The following is an 11,986-nucleotide window of genomic DNA, read 5'->3' as shown; positions in this document are numbered from 1 at the left end:
TCGAGCCAGTCTGCCCAAGCGAGGGGGAAGCGGAGCCGTGCCAGCGGCGCCAGCGGCGAGTGGAGGGAAGAGTAGAGCTGCTAATCCGGGTTGGCCGCCCCGGGGCGAGCGGCGAGAAAGGGTGGATCCCTCGCGAGCGACATCTACTCCTATCACGTCGGGGTGCTTCTACTGTAAAGAAGAAGGTCACCTGAAGAAGGACTGCCCCAAGCTAGCAGCCAGGAAGCTTAGAGAAAACCCGGCTGCGTCTAAGATGGGCAGAGTTTATGCTTCCCCAGACGAGGGAGGAAATGACGGATCCGATTGGGAAGCCGAGCAAGGGAAGGAGGCGGCTGGACCTCCCCACCCGAGGATGGGGCGACCCGGTTCAGATGCGGCGACGATGGCCTTGATCCAGCCCGGGCAAGGGAATGAAGCAGCGAGGGCTCTGGTCCAGCCCGGACAAATAGAGTGGAGTCAGTTACACTTCTGTAGGTCCATTAAAATTAATGGGACTACGCGGAGGGGTTGGCGTGATACTGGCGCATCCCTGTCTGCTATTGACCAAAAATATGTTCGACCGGATCAGATGCTCTCGGGGCAGAAGTACACCGTCATTCCCTATAGTTCCCCCCCAGTTGCTCTACCTCTAGCTAAAATTCCTGTGGAGTACGAAGGGTGGAAAGGGGAGATGACTTTTTTAGTGCACAGGAATTCCCCGTGGCCTGTTATATTAGGGAACGATTTGGTGTATTTGGCGGCTGAGGTGGGGGTAGCAACCTGGAGCCAGATGCAACCCCAGCCTTTGGAGCAGAAAGGACAGGAAACCCCTGAGGGCCCAGAGATCCAGCAGGCGCAGGAGGAGGAAGGGGCAGGATTGATTAGTGTGGTAGATATGGATATAGCTGCCTCTTTCTCCAACAAACCCGAGCCCCTCCGACAGCCAACGACAGACACGAAGTGTCAAGGGAAGGCTGGACAGAGAATGTGCCCGGCTCTTTCGTTGGAAAGAGGGCCTGGATTTGTTTTCCAGCTATTGCAAGGGACGAAGGACTTGGGCGGTGTGGAGCATGTTTTTTCTGTCCCTTACCATCACCAAACTGATGGGTCGGTGGAGAGGTTCAATCCGATTTTGGGGAAGATGGTGAGGGCGTCTACTATAGAACATCTTACGGATTGGGACCAAAGACTCCTGATGCTAATTTTTGCATATAACAATGTGATCCCGGGGAGTGTTGGGTTTGTCCCGAATGAGTTAATGTGCGGGAGGCGGGTACGGAGCCCTCTTACCCTCCTATGGGAGGAGTGGGAGGGGAAGGTGGAAGGCAGCCCTTGGTTGGTGGTGGGTTTTATGCAACCGCTTCAGAGCCTACTACAAACTATTCGGGAGGTGGCACGGAAGAACTTGGAGGGTGCCCAACAGAACCAGAAAGCGTGGTGTGATCGGGCTGCCCGAACCCGTACCTCCCAGCCCGGTGACCAGGTTTTAGTTCTCAAGCCCATGAAACCGGACCAACTGTCGGTGAAAGGGGAAGGTCCTTTAATGATCAAACCGCAGTGGGAAGATGTGAATTATTTGTTGACTTGCCCGAGAACAACTCGACAACTTCAAGAGTTTCATGTAAATATGTTAAAGTTGTATGTTGACCAACAAGATTTTGTATTTGGCTTAAAGGGGGAGGTAGAGAGACCTGGGGATTTGTTAGAAGAATATCCGAGGCTTGAAGAAGTGAAATGTGTGGTCTTATCCCCCTCTCTTTCAGCTGCACAGCAAACGGGGCTGAGGCAGGTGTTGGGGGAATCTCGGGTTCTGTTTTCAAACCGCCCAGGGCGGACTTCTTTGACCAAGCATCTGATTTATACGGGGGACCATCCCCCCATCCGGTTCCTGCCCTATCGGGCGGCAAGACCGCATGCTCTCGACCTAGAAAAGGAGCTGCAAGAGATAGACTACAGAAAGATCAATCAGCTAATGCAGTTGGATCCCTATCCCATGCCCCGAACGGATGAAGGGGCAAGGAAAAAATCGGTCGTTGTGACTCACCAGAGGTTGTTTGAATTTACAGTTTTGCCTTTTAGGGTAACGAACATCAAACCCTTAGAGGCTAAGATTCAACCGATTCAGGATTGGCCCATTCCCCGGACTAAGAAACAAGTTCAGTCCCTTTTGAGGTTTGCGGGGTACTACCGTAAGTGTGTGCCCCAGTTTAGTGCTGTAGCTACCCCTCTTACTGATTGGTGTCTGAAATGGAGACCCGTACAAGTACGGTGGACTCCTGTTTGGCAGCAGGTTTTTGATCTGTTAAAAGAGAAGCCGCTGTCTGCGCCTATTTTGCTGGCCCCTGATTTCCATCCGGTGCTAGTGTTGCAGACTGATGCATCAGACACCGGGATTGGGGCTGTGCTGCTGCAGGAGGGGTTAGATCAGCAGTTGCACCCTGTGGTGTATGTGAGAAAAGAGCTGTTACCTAAGGGAAAGAGAGTCTGGTTAAGTGAATTTCCTTGTTTTTTTTCTTTTTTTTTTTTTTGAGATAGAGATCTTGAGGGATTTACCCTCAAGTCTCATCTTTCAAAGGAGGGCGTGTGAAGGACTGGGAAAGTTATAAAATGTATTAGGTCCTAAAATATAGTTGTTCCCGAAGTAATTTGTGTTTTTTTCCCAGGTATTAACCCTTGTTTTTCTGTTAGGCAGTATACCATAGTGGTGATAGTTAGAGGAAAGATTAACTTGATATGTTTATGGGGGAAACCGGCGCCAGGACCCAGCTTTTGGTATGTGGGAAAGTGGGAGTTAAACTTGCTGAGGTCAGGCTGAGGCTTCACACCTGGAGGTTATCTCCTGCCTAGGCTAATTGGGCTTTGTGTGAGAAGAAAGAACTGACTCCCTCATTAGGAGACAAACAGATAAAAGCTGATAGGATTAAGCTGGGGGTTTGTCTTTAGCCCCGAGGCTATGGATGTCTACGGTTGCCCGGTTAGGGGACTGGGAGAGCGTTAGGAAGCCGTACTTTGGCTGTGAGCTGGTTTCTCTAAAGGCAAGTTGGTCGGTTTGACCAGGGAAAGGGAAATTTAATGGACTGACTGTCGGTTCTTGTATGAATGGATTTATGGGTGGTTTTGCCTGACTTGTATTTGTTTTATCCATTCCCTACCCCCATTCCCTCTTATGTTCTGTTCTATGTATTTGTTTATATCTGTTACTGACCAAGTGCCTATCTAATAGCTGTCTTTTTAAAAATAAACCTTTTATTTTGGTTACTTCGGGTGTTGGTGTGTTTTATTCCAAGGAAGTACTGGTTCTTTGGGTGGGAGCAAGCGGGGAAGAGACCCTGAGGAAGGACTGATTAACTCAGACTTCCATCACAACATCTACATGGTGAACGTATCTTATAACTTAGCTCAGAATCAAGGGTCTCCAACCTTATGGGGCCTGTGGGCACGTTTGAAATTTCAAGAGAGTGTTGTGGGCACTTTCACAACATGGCTGTCACAGAGTCTTTCACATTCATAAAGTGGTTGCCACGGTGGGCATGGCTGGTCACAAAACACTAGTTGCCCAGAAGGCAAACTGGTGAGGTTAAAGGAAAAGTAACTTACCCAAGAACCTTAAATATAAGGCAGAAGTAGAGTCTGAACTCCAAAACACAAAAGCACTCTTTTAAACTCAAATAAACATGACGCTGGAGGGCAGCGTTTTGCATTGGCGCATTCCAGCCTTCCAGTTTAAAAAATAAAATTAAAAATCCTATAAAATAAAATAAACATCAAGATGGGAGCCTGGAAGAGACCAAGAAAAGTGTCCATAGGCACCATGTAAGAGATCACAGATCTAGGAGATCACCAACTTGCCCTATTAATTGTTGCAATATTAACCCCCTGCAAGCTAATCAGCTACTGCATTGTTAAGCAGGGTCAACGTAGGTGGAACCAAGGCTGGAGATATACCTTGGGTCCCTGGTCAACAGTCTTTCTGGTGGACCATGCTGCAGATATGACATAAGAGACAATTCTGTCATTCATGCATGCTTTGGTCTCTCGTCTGATGCTTCCAAGCAGTTTCAAGGAGCATGAAAAGAGAGGGCTGGTAATCAGTGAGCAAGGGAGCTCACATTCTTCAGAGAGCTATATTCATCCCAGAGACCACCAGTTTCTTTTCTTTATTTATTTTATTGTTTCGCAAACATACATGACATAAAAGCATTACATATAAACATTACATTCAAAGAAAAATAAAAAATGAAAAAAGAAATACACACACAAAGGTTAAAGTGTATTTTCGGCTCTCTACATATCTCAAATGTGAATTATATTCTCTCCTTGTTTGATACACAATAATCAAATTCTTTTCTTTCTTCTAAGATAACTATATCTCATACAGTGAATCCACAAATGCATCATTTTTCTCTGTTCCTTGCAAAAATTCTATCAGAGGTTTCCATTCAGATATGAATGTGGCTGTTGATTTATCTCTCACTATCGCTGTAAGTTTTGCCATCTCTGCCAACTCCAATATCTTCAATAAGCATTCCTCCATTGTTGGCGTTGCTTCATTTTTCCACGTCTGTGCATATAATAATCTCGCTGCTGTTGTCATGTATAAAAATAAAGATCCCCCTTCTCTTTCAGTTGATTGTCCATTAGTCCTAATAGAAAGGCTTCTGGTTTCATTTGTATATCTTTACTATTTTTTTAATTAAAGAATGCATTTGCGTCCAGAAAGCCTTAACTTTTTTACAGGTCCACCAAAGATGATAAAAAGTTCCTTCTTCCTCACATTTCCAACATTTGCCCAAAGCTCCCTTATACATTTTGCCAGAGGCCACCAGTTTCCAACCATAGCCTACAGGATTAACTACTTTGCCCCTTGATAGATTTTTAATCAACAATATAATTGTGTTGTCCATTAGTTCAGAATTAATGTTACTAACTACTGCAGTAATACATCAGTGCTGCTAAAGCCTTCATAGGTACCTGGGCTGTCTGTCTTTCATATAGATTACAGTAACCTCCTTCCCATTGATCCTTCCTGACCCCTTCTCTGCATATTTCCTTTCCTTCAATTTATTCAGAACACCTCTGAAATTTAATCTTTCCAGTCGCTGTGTTCATGCCACCCAAGTAAGTTTCTTGCTCTTGTGGTTACAATTACGCTATGCTTGAAATTAGAACCAAACTAGATAAATGTCTGTATATGATTTCCACAGTGGTTGGGGGTGAGCCTAAATGTTGGTCCAGTGTCAGCACTTGGCATCCCAGGGCTCCAGTAGGGCCCACCAGCGTTGATGTGTGCCCTGAGTTAGCAAGCCACGTTAATATTTCCCAGAATGCCCTGATATGACACTACATCAGGTGCTGCTGAGCATAGTGAGAAATTAAAATACCAACTCCCAGACACCCTTGGAGCACAGCAGCTGCCACCACTGCCAGGTGTATCTTGGGGGGCATCAACATAAGAGGGGCCCATCTTATTATTATTATTATTATTTATTTATTTATTTATATAGCACCATCGATGTACATGGTGCTGCACAGACCACACAATAAATAGCAAGACCCTGCCGCATAGGCTTACAATCTAATAAAGTTGTAGTAAACAATAAGGAGGGAAAGAGAATGCAAACAGGCACAGGGAAGTGTAAACAGGCACCGGGTAGGGTGAAGCTAACAGTATAGAGTCAGAACAAACTCAAAGTTTAAAAGTTATAGGGAAAAGAAAAGTTTTTAGCTGAGTTTTAAAAGCTGTGATTGAGTTGGTAGTTCTCAAGTGTTCTGGAAGAGCGTTCCAGGCATGAGGGGCAGCAGAGGAAAAAGGACGAAGCCGAGTAAGGGAAGTGGAGGTCCTTGGGCAGGCGAGAAGCATGGCATCAGAGGAGCGAAGAGCACGAGCGGGGCGATAGTGTGAGATGAGAGAGGAGAGATAGGCAGGAGCTAGACCGTGAAAAGCTTTGAAGGTCAACAGGAGAAGTTTATATTGGATTCTGGAGTGAATTGGAAGCCATCTGAGGGCATTTGCCCATGGCTCTGTCAAATCTAGAGCTGGCCGTGCCTCAGTGCTCTGCATAGCTTTTCTGCTATGGTACCCTGGCTGTGGAATGAGCTCCCGAAAAAGGTTTGCCTGGCGCCTACATTGGGCTCTTTCCCGCGCCTGGTGAGGACCATTTTATTTTCCCAAGTATTTTAGCATTATGGTCTTTTAACTTTGCTGTTTTAAAACTGTTACTGCATTTTAAATCTCCACATTGCTGCTAGGTTTTATTATAATTGGAATTCTTTTTTACTATAGTTTTAAGCTTCTAAATTTTATACTGTTTATGCTGTACTTTGTGGTTTTGATTTTTTGTGAACCACCCAGAGAGCTTCAGCGATTGGGAGGTATAGTGGTGTAATAAATAAAGAAATAGCTCCTTATCCCTCTCCATGACTAACAAAACTAGACTGATAATGTAATCTACTTGGGAGAAAGCCCCATTGAGTGTGGAATGGGGCTTACTCTGAGGTAAACAGGTATAGGATTGGTGCCTGCGTGATGTAAAATAAGAGTAACAACTTGAAACCAGGAAGAAATTGTGTGTGTGTGTGTTTATTCCTTTCCCCTACCCCCTTCCTTTTCTTCAAAAGAAATAGGTAACTGGAGGGGGATATTGGGCTGAGATCAAGCTTCCTTTGAGCCCAGCCTCTAGTGGCAGGACTATCAGCACAATCTGGGAGAATGTTCAACATCATGAGACTAACAGAGAGATTTGACAAAGCCAGAGCAAGTTTGGAAGTACTGCAATGCAACTGTATTGGGACTGATTGCCAGAGCCTGGAGATAACGCAGGAAGAGGAAGGAGTCTGGTTTTAGTGCCCTAAAGAACATTTTGTTTTACCAAGGAGGTAGAGGGTCAAGCTAAACTGGCATACAGTTGTGAGCACTTCAGCCATAAACCTGGCCTCTGCTGGGGATCCATCCAATGTGGCCACACAGACATAGAAGCACTGTGGTGGAGAGGCTGCATGGATGGATGAAGCTGCTTCAAACAGTCAGATCACTGGTCCAGCTAAACCTACTACCCACAATCATAGGATGGGTTCGCACAATCACAGAGGGAAAATAAGCCATGGTGGGTTATTTTCCCTCCCTGCATGAGCTGGTTGCGAGGAATTTAATTAGCATAACTACCTTTGTTGGACATGGGTCCAAACTCGGTGAGTGTGGATGGCTGGGGTGGTTTACAAACTACCCTGAAAACCGTGGCTTGTTCTAGGGTTGCTGGGTAGTTTCTAAAAAATTAATATTAATATTAAAATAAATCTGCATAAATATTAAGTGTACACATATACTCCCATAAATTGCATGTATATGCTTCCTATTTATTCAGATTTAATTTTAATTAGTGTATTTTTCTAAAGAAGAAGTTATATTTAATTTCTTAAAACATTCTTTAAAAATCCAATTTTTCAATTTAAACATACAACTGAAATTTTTATCCACTCTGATTCTACAATTCCCCACTTTCCAGCACTTGTTTAGAATCCTTTGGACAGTTCTGTGTGAAATGTCTTGAGGGTTAGGAGAATTTCCCATTGTAAATACAGGCCTAATTAGACAAAGCCTGGTCTAAGTAGTTGAGAGACCCTTTTCCACCTGGTTGTGGAGCTCTGCTGTTAAGTATGGAAAGGCAAGAAATTGAGGACCAGGGATTGGGAAAGAAACCTGGGAGACTTCCCGCTCCTGGGAAGTACAGGGTGTAGAAGATGATCCATCTCTGAGTACCTTTACAAATTCAGCCTTCTCCAACTGGGTGCTGTCCTGCAGCTCCAGCCAGAAAGGCCAATACATCTGAGGGCACCCGGTCGGGGAAATCTGCTTTATGTGAAAGTTTCCAGAGGAGTCGTCACTGCATCAGGGCAACTTCAAAGTCTGAGGGCTGCCTGAGTACTCCAGATTTTTTATTATCCCAGTTAGGTGGTATTTCCTCTAATTTCCAGCTCTGTGTTGTGCATGCCCAAACATAACAAAGCTGACATAACAAATGCACAAACATAACAAAACTGTCCTTGTGCGGGGCATCCACCTTTTCCTGATTCGGTCAGAATACAAGGAGCTGCATCTATTATTTCAAAGTGAATTGTTTAGAGCCATGTTCCCCAGGTCACATTCAAGCCAACTTGAAATCAGGAGGCACTGCTCACAATAGGCACTCCAAGGTACAACTACTACTACTGCAGCCTGGCTTACAATAATTACAGGGCTTGTTCTTCATACCCAAGGGGGATTTAGGCCCAGACTTCTTAAAGAGCAGCCCAGCCCACCTATTCCTAGTTCTCTTTTGAAACTGGGAGGAGCTTCAAAAGCAGCATGTGATATAACATGGGGACGTGTCTGTGTGTGTGTGTGTGATTCAAAAGGGGGAAAGTCAAATATTCAACTAATGACACATCTACACCAAGCAGGATATAACACTATGAAAGTGTTATGAAAGTGGTATATGGTATGTGTCATGGGCCCCAACAGTTGTCAGTACACTTCAATACTGCTATAAAGCAGTAGTGTGGCTCCTAGCTTTTCTATATTGCCTTCAAAGTGGAATATCCTGCTTGGTGTAGATGAGCCCTAAGCCTGCCCAAGTGCTTGGTTGTGTTTAATTAAGCGCTTTGGATTCCAGCTGACGAATCTTACCTTCCCCTAATTCTGTGGTGGGAAACTTGGGCTACAGGCTGTAACCAATCTGCGGAGGTTTCCTCTCAAGTACTAGAAAAAGGCAGCCTTTCCCTAAGAGGGAACCCTTCTCTCAGGGCCAGGGCCAGACTATTTTGCGCCCTAGGCAAGGCGAGCTATGTGCAAACCCACCCAACCCGCTCCCCAAAATTGCCAACTTTGATTTTTAAGAACAGATGTTTTGTAGAAAAAATAAAAAGCACAAAACTTGAACTTGGTATGTTTTTTCTTAAAACAGCTCATTTGTATAAAACTGTGACCCTTAAAGGTCAATACTGCGCCCCTCTGAGGTCTGCGCCCCAGGCAGCTGCCTAGTTGGCTTAATGGTAGCACCAGCCCTGCCTTCTCTTATCTCCAACCACTGATCAGAGGTAACAGTGGGGAGGTCCTCTCCCAGCAGAAGACAGCGGTTGTCTTTCTCGACTACTGCTGAAAGGGACAGTCCTTTCTCCATGCAGGAATAGGCAGGAGCAATTGCGGGAGATGACCACTTCGTGCCTATGTAACAGAAAGGAAGGAATCTGGGTGAGGCACCAGGCCTTAGTCAAACATGGAAGCCCTTCTTTTTACAAAACTTAAGAATTTATTAGTAACAACTTAACCATTAACACACTGTGAGTCCCTGAGTTATCCCAACTCCTAAACAGATGTCCAGCTGTTCCTGCAGGGCCCTGCATGTTGCCTGGGTAAACTTCTTGATGCTGCTCCAGAAATGCTGTTCACTGTGGCAGGCTGCCCAACTCCCTGCTCCTTACAGCCATTCTGTCCAATGTCGCCTTCTCGTTCTTATCTTCCCCAATTCCCTTGAAAACCTTCCTCCTTTCCTTTTTCTTCCTCCTCTGCTCCTCTTCTAACCGCTCCCAACTGCCACCACCTTCTATTCCCCTCCTTCCATTACCATGACAACCCATGTCACACCTACCTGTCTACATAAAGAAAAGGAAGCCCCATGACATCAGGGGGGAAGGGGGAGGTACCCTCTGACATCATCCGGCCTTTGTGGGTGGGTGGGGGGCAGCCCCTGTGGGCAAAACAGTTTCCCAACCCTGGTCAAATTGGTGTCTGAGAATTCCCCTTGGTTCGTGCTGTGGACAAGATACTGTGGTGTGGTGTTTCATGTGAGCAAGCGGCCATAAGAAGAGCTTTGTCGAGATCAGCTTAGTCCCATTTTAAACAGGATTAAAACCAGAATACGCGCCATGCAAATTGTAGTTTACAGCAGACATGCATGGGGTTACCAAAGCAGGTGAAAGGTTGTAGTCAAATCATCTTGGCAGAGCACGTTGTGAACTTCTATCTGTGGGAACCCAAAGAGACCAAGAACTTATAAAAAACAACAACACCCAGTCCATGATTAAGATTCCGCCCCCTCCAGAAACAAGGCTTTGTTGGCTTGGAGGCTTTCCAGCATAGGAATCCCAACCCCTTGCATCCTTGACATTTTGTAGGGAGCAATGTTCGTTCTCATTGGGCCATTTGATTCCACCCCGCCTCCATTAACTTTTTTATTGTCCTTCTGCAAATGTTGCCATTCCACAACCATGTCGATCCTTCTCTCTTCTTTCTCAGTGGCCCCATTTTGGCTACAATCCTGTTGGTGCTCATCAGTGGAGTTCATTATAGCACAAATGATCTCCAGCATTTTTTTTTTTTTGGGGAGGGGGGTACAGAGAATGAGGTTCCATTGCACAAATCAATTCTGCTCACACAATTGTTGGATCCAATCCATTGTAAGTTCAAATGTTAAGCATAAGCTGGCTTGGGGGTCCTTACTAGGACTAAAAGGCAGTGATTAAGAGAACAGGCCTGATGATCACAGCATAACAGGCTTCTGAAAGTCCGCTACAGACTTCATAAATCTCTCGATTTCAAAGTATGTGTCTAACAGCATTTGAACTTATTTTAATAGAGATTTTGTTTCAAGTAGCCAACGGGAACACTGTTTTTGATTACCTTCCACTGCATTTAGAATCAGAGTGGGGCTAAATGATAAACTTACTAAATCCTCAAGGTTTTCCCACTTGAATAACCTCTTAACAAACATAAGCTTTTTGTAACGTCTTGTACAAGAGTCGCACAGTTCAAGTGTAGTGATGGCCACCAATTTGGATGGCTTTAAAAGGGGGTTGGATCAAATTCCTGGAGGCGAAGGGCATCAATGGCTACTAGCCCTGATGTTTGTGTGCTATCTCCAGTATTTGAGGCAGTAAGCCTGTGTGCACCAGTTGTTGGGAAACGTAGGTGGGAGGCTGCTGTTGCACCATGTCCTGCTTTGTTGGCCCCTGGCCGATGGCTGGTTGGCCACTGTGTGAACAGAGTGCTGGACTAGATGGACCCTTGGTCTGATCCAGCAGGGCTCTTATGTTCTTAAGAGTCTGTGGAACAGCACTAGCAGATTTTCCTTCTGCTCATCGTTCTGTAGATCCCGGCCAACATGAAGGGCCTTCAAGTTCCTGGAGTATTTATTTAGCAATTTTCAAATTCTTATTAGCCGTATTCTGTTAGGTAATTGGTGAGGGACCTCAGGCCTCTGGGCCAAACGTGACCCTCCTGAGGTCCCCACCCACCTTCCTCCCAACAACTGGTTATGTGGCAGTTCCCCACCTTTTGTGCAATCCCGTCCCCCTCTAAAAGATTGAAATGACTCTCCTAAGGCTTAGTTACTGGCAGTAAGAGCTTGGAGCTAAAACATGCTGGTTTTTTGGGTCTTGCCCCTTTTGCCTTTGGCCCTGCCCACCACTGGAACACCCACCCACCCCCAGAGACTGAAAGAAGTCCTGCACTCCTGTGTTAAGTGCAACTATCATGGGATAAGTTGGCCCATTGCACGACATTTTTTTCCTTGGATATAAAAAACCAAGAAAAAAAGAGCAGACAGCAGCATTCTAGCTTAAAATGTTTCCTGCTATTTCCATTTAATCATAGTTAGAATTAAACTATAATGAGAAACTAATGTGGGGCCTGGAGACCATGTGACCCAATTTTCACATTGGGCAAAACACTGGGTTCTCCCTCATATAGATGGCAATTCTCCCGTGGAAGGCTGCAAATTTAAGTAGAGGGAAGGCTGGGGATGGGGTGCTTAACTCTTTCTCCTGCAGCTATTCTTCCACTCAAAAGCACTCCTTCCTAGCTGCTTTTTTTCCCTGGGGAAATGATTTTCAGTTCTCCTAAAACTCCAGTCTCCATCAGTAAATTCTTTGCAAAAAGATGTATAAGGAAATAGCTAATGTTTACACACTGGGGAGGTATGTGCCAAACTTCTAAAAACAAACAAAAACACAAAGATGCGGTTCTTGTATATAA

The sequence above is a fragment of the Elgaria multicarinata genome, chromosome 3 (genome assembly GCF_023053635.1).
Source record: "Elgaria multicarinata webbii isolate HBS135686 ecotype San Diego chromosome 3, rElgMul1.1.pri, whole genome shotgun sequence".
NCBI classification, from domain to species: Eukaryota; Metazoa; Chordata; class Lepidosauria; order Squamata; family Anguidae; genus Elgaria; species Elgaria multicarinata.
Note: the sequence above shows the minus strand (reverse complement) of the source record.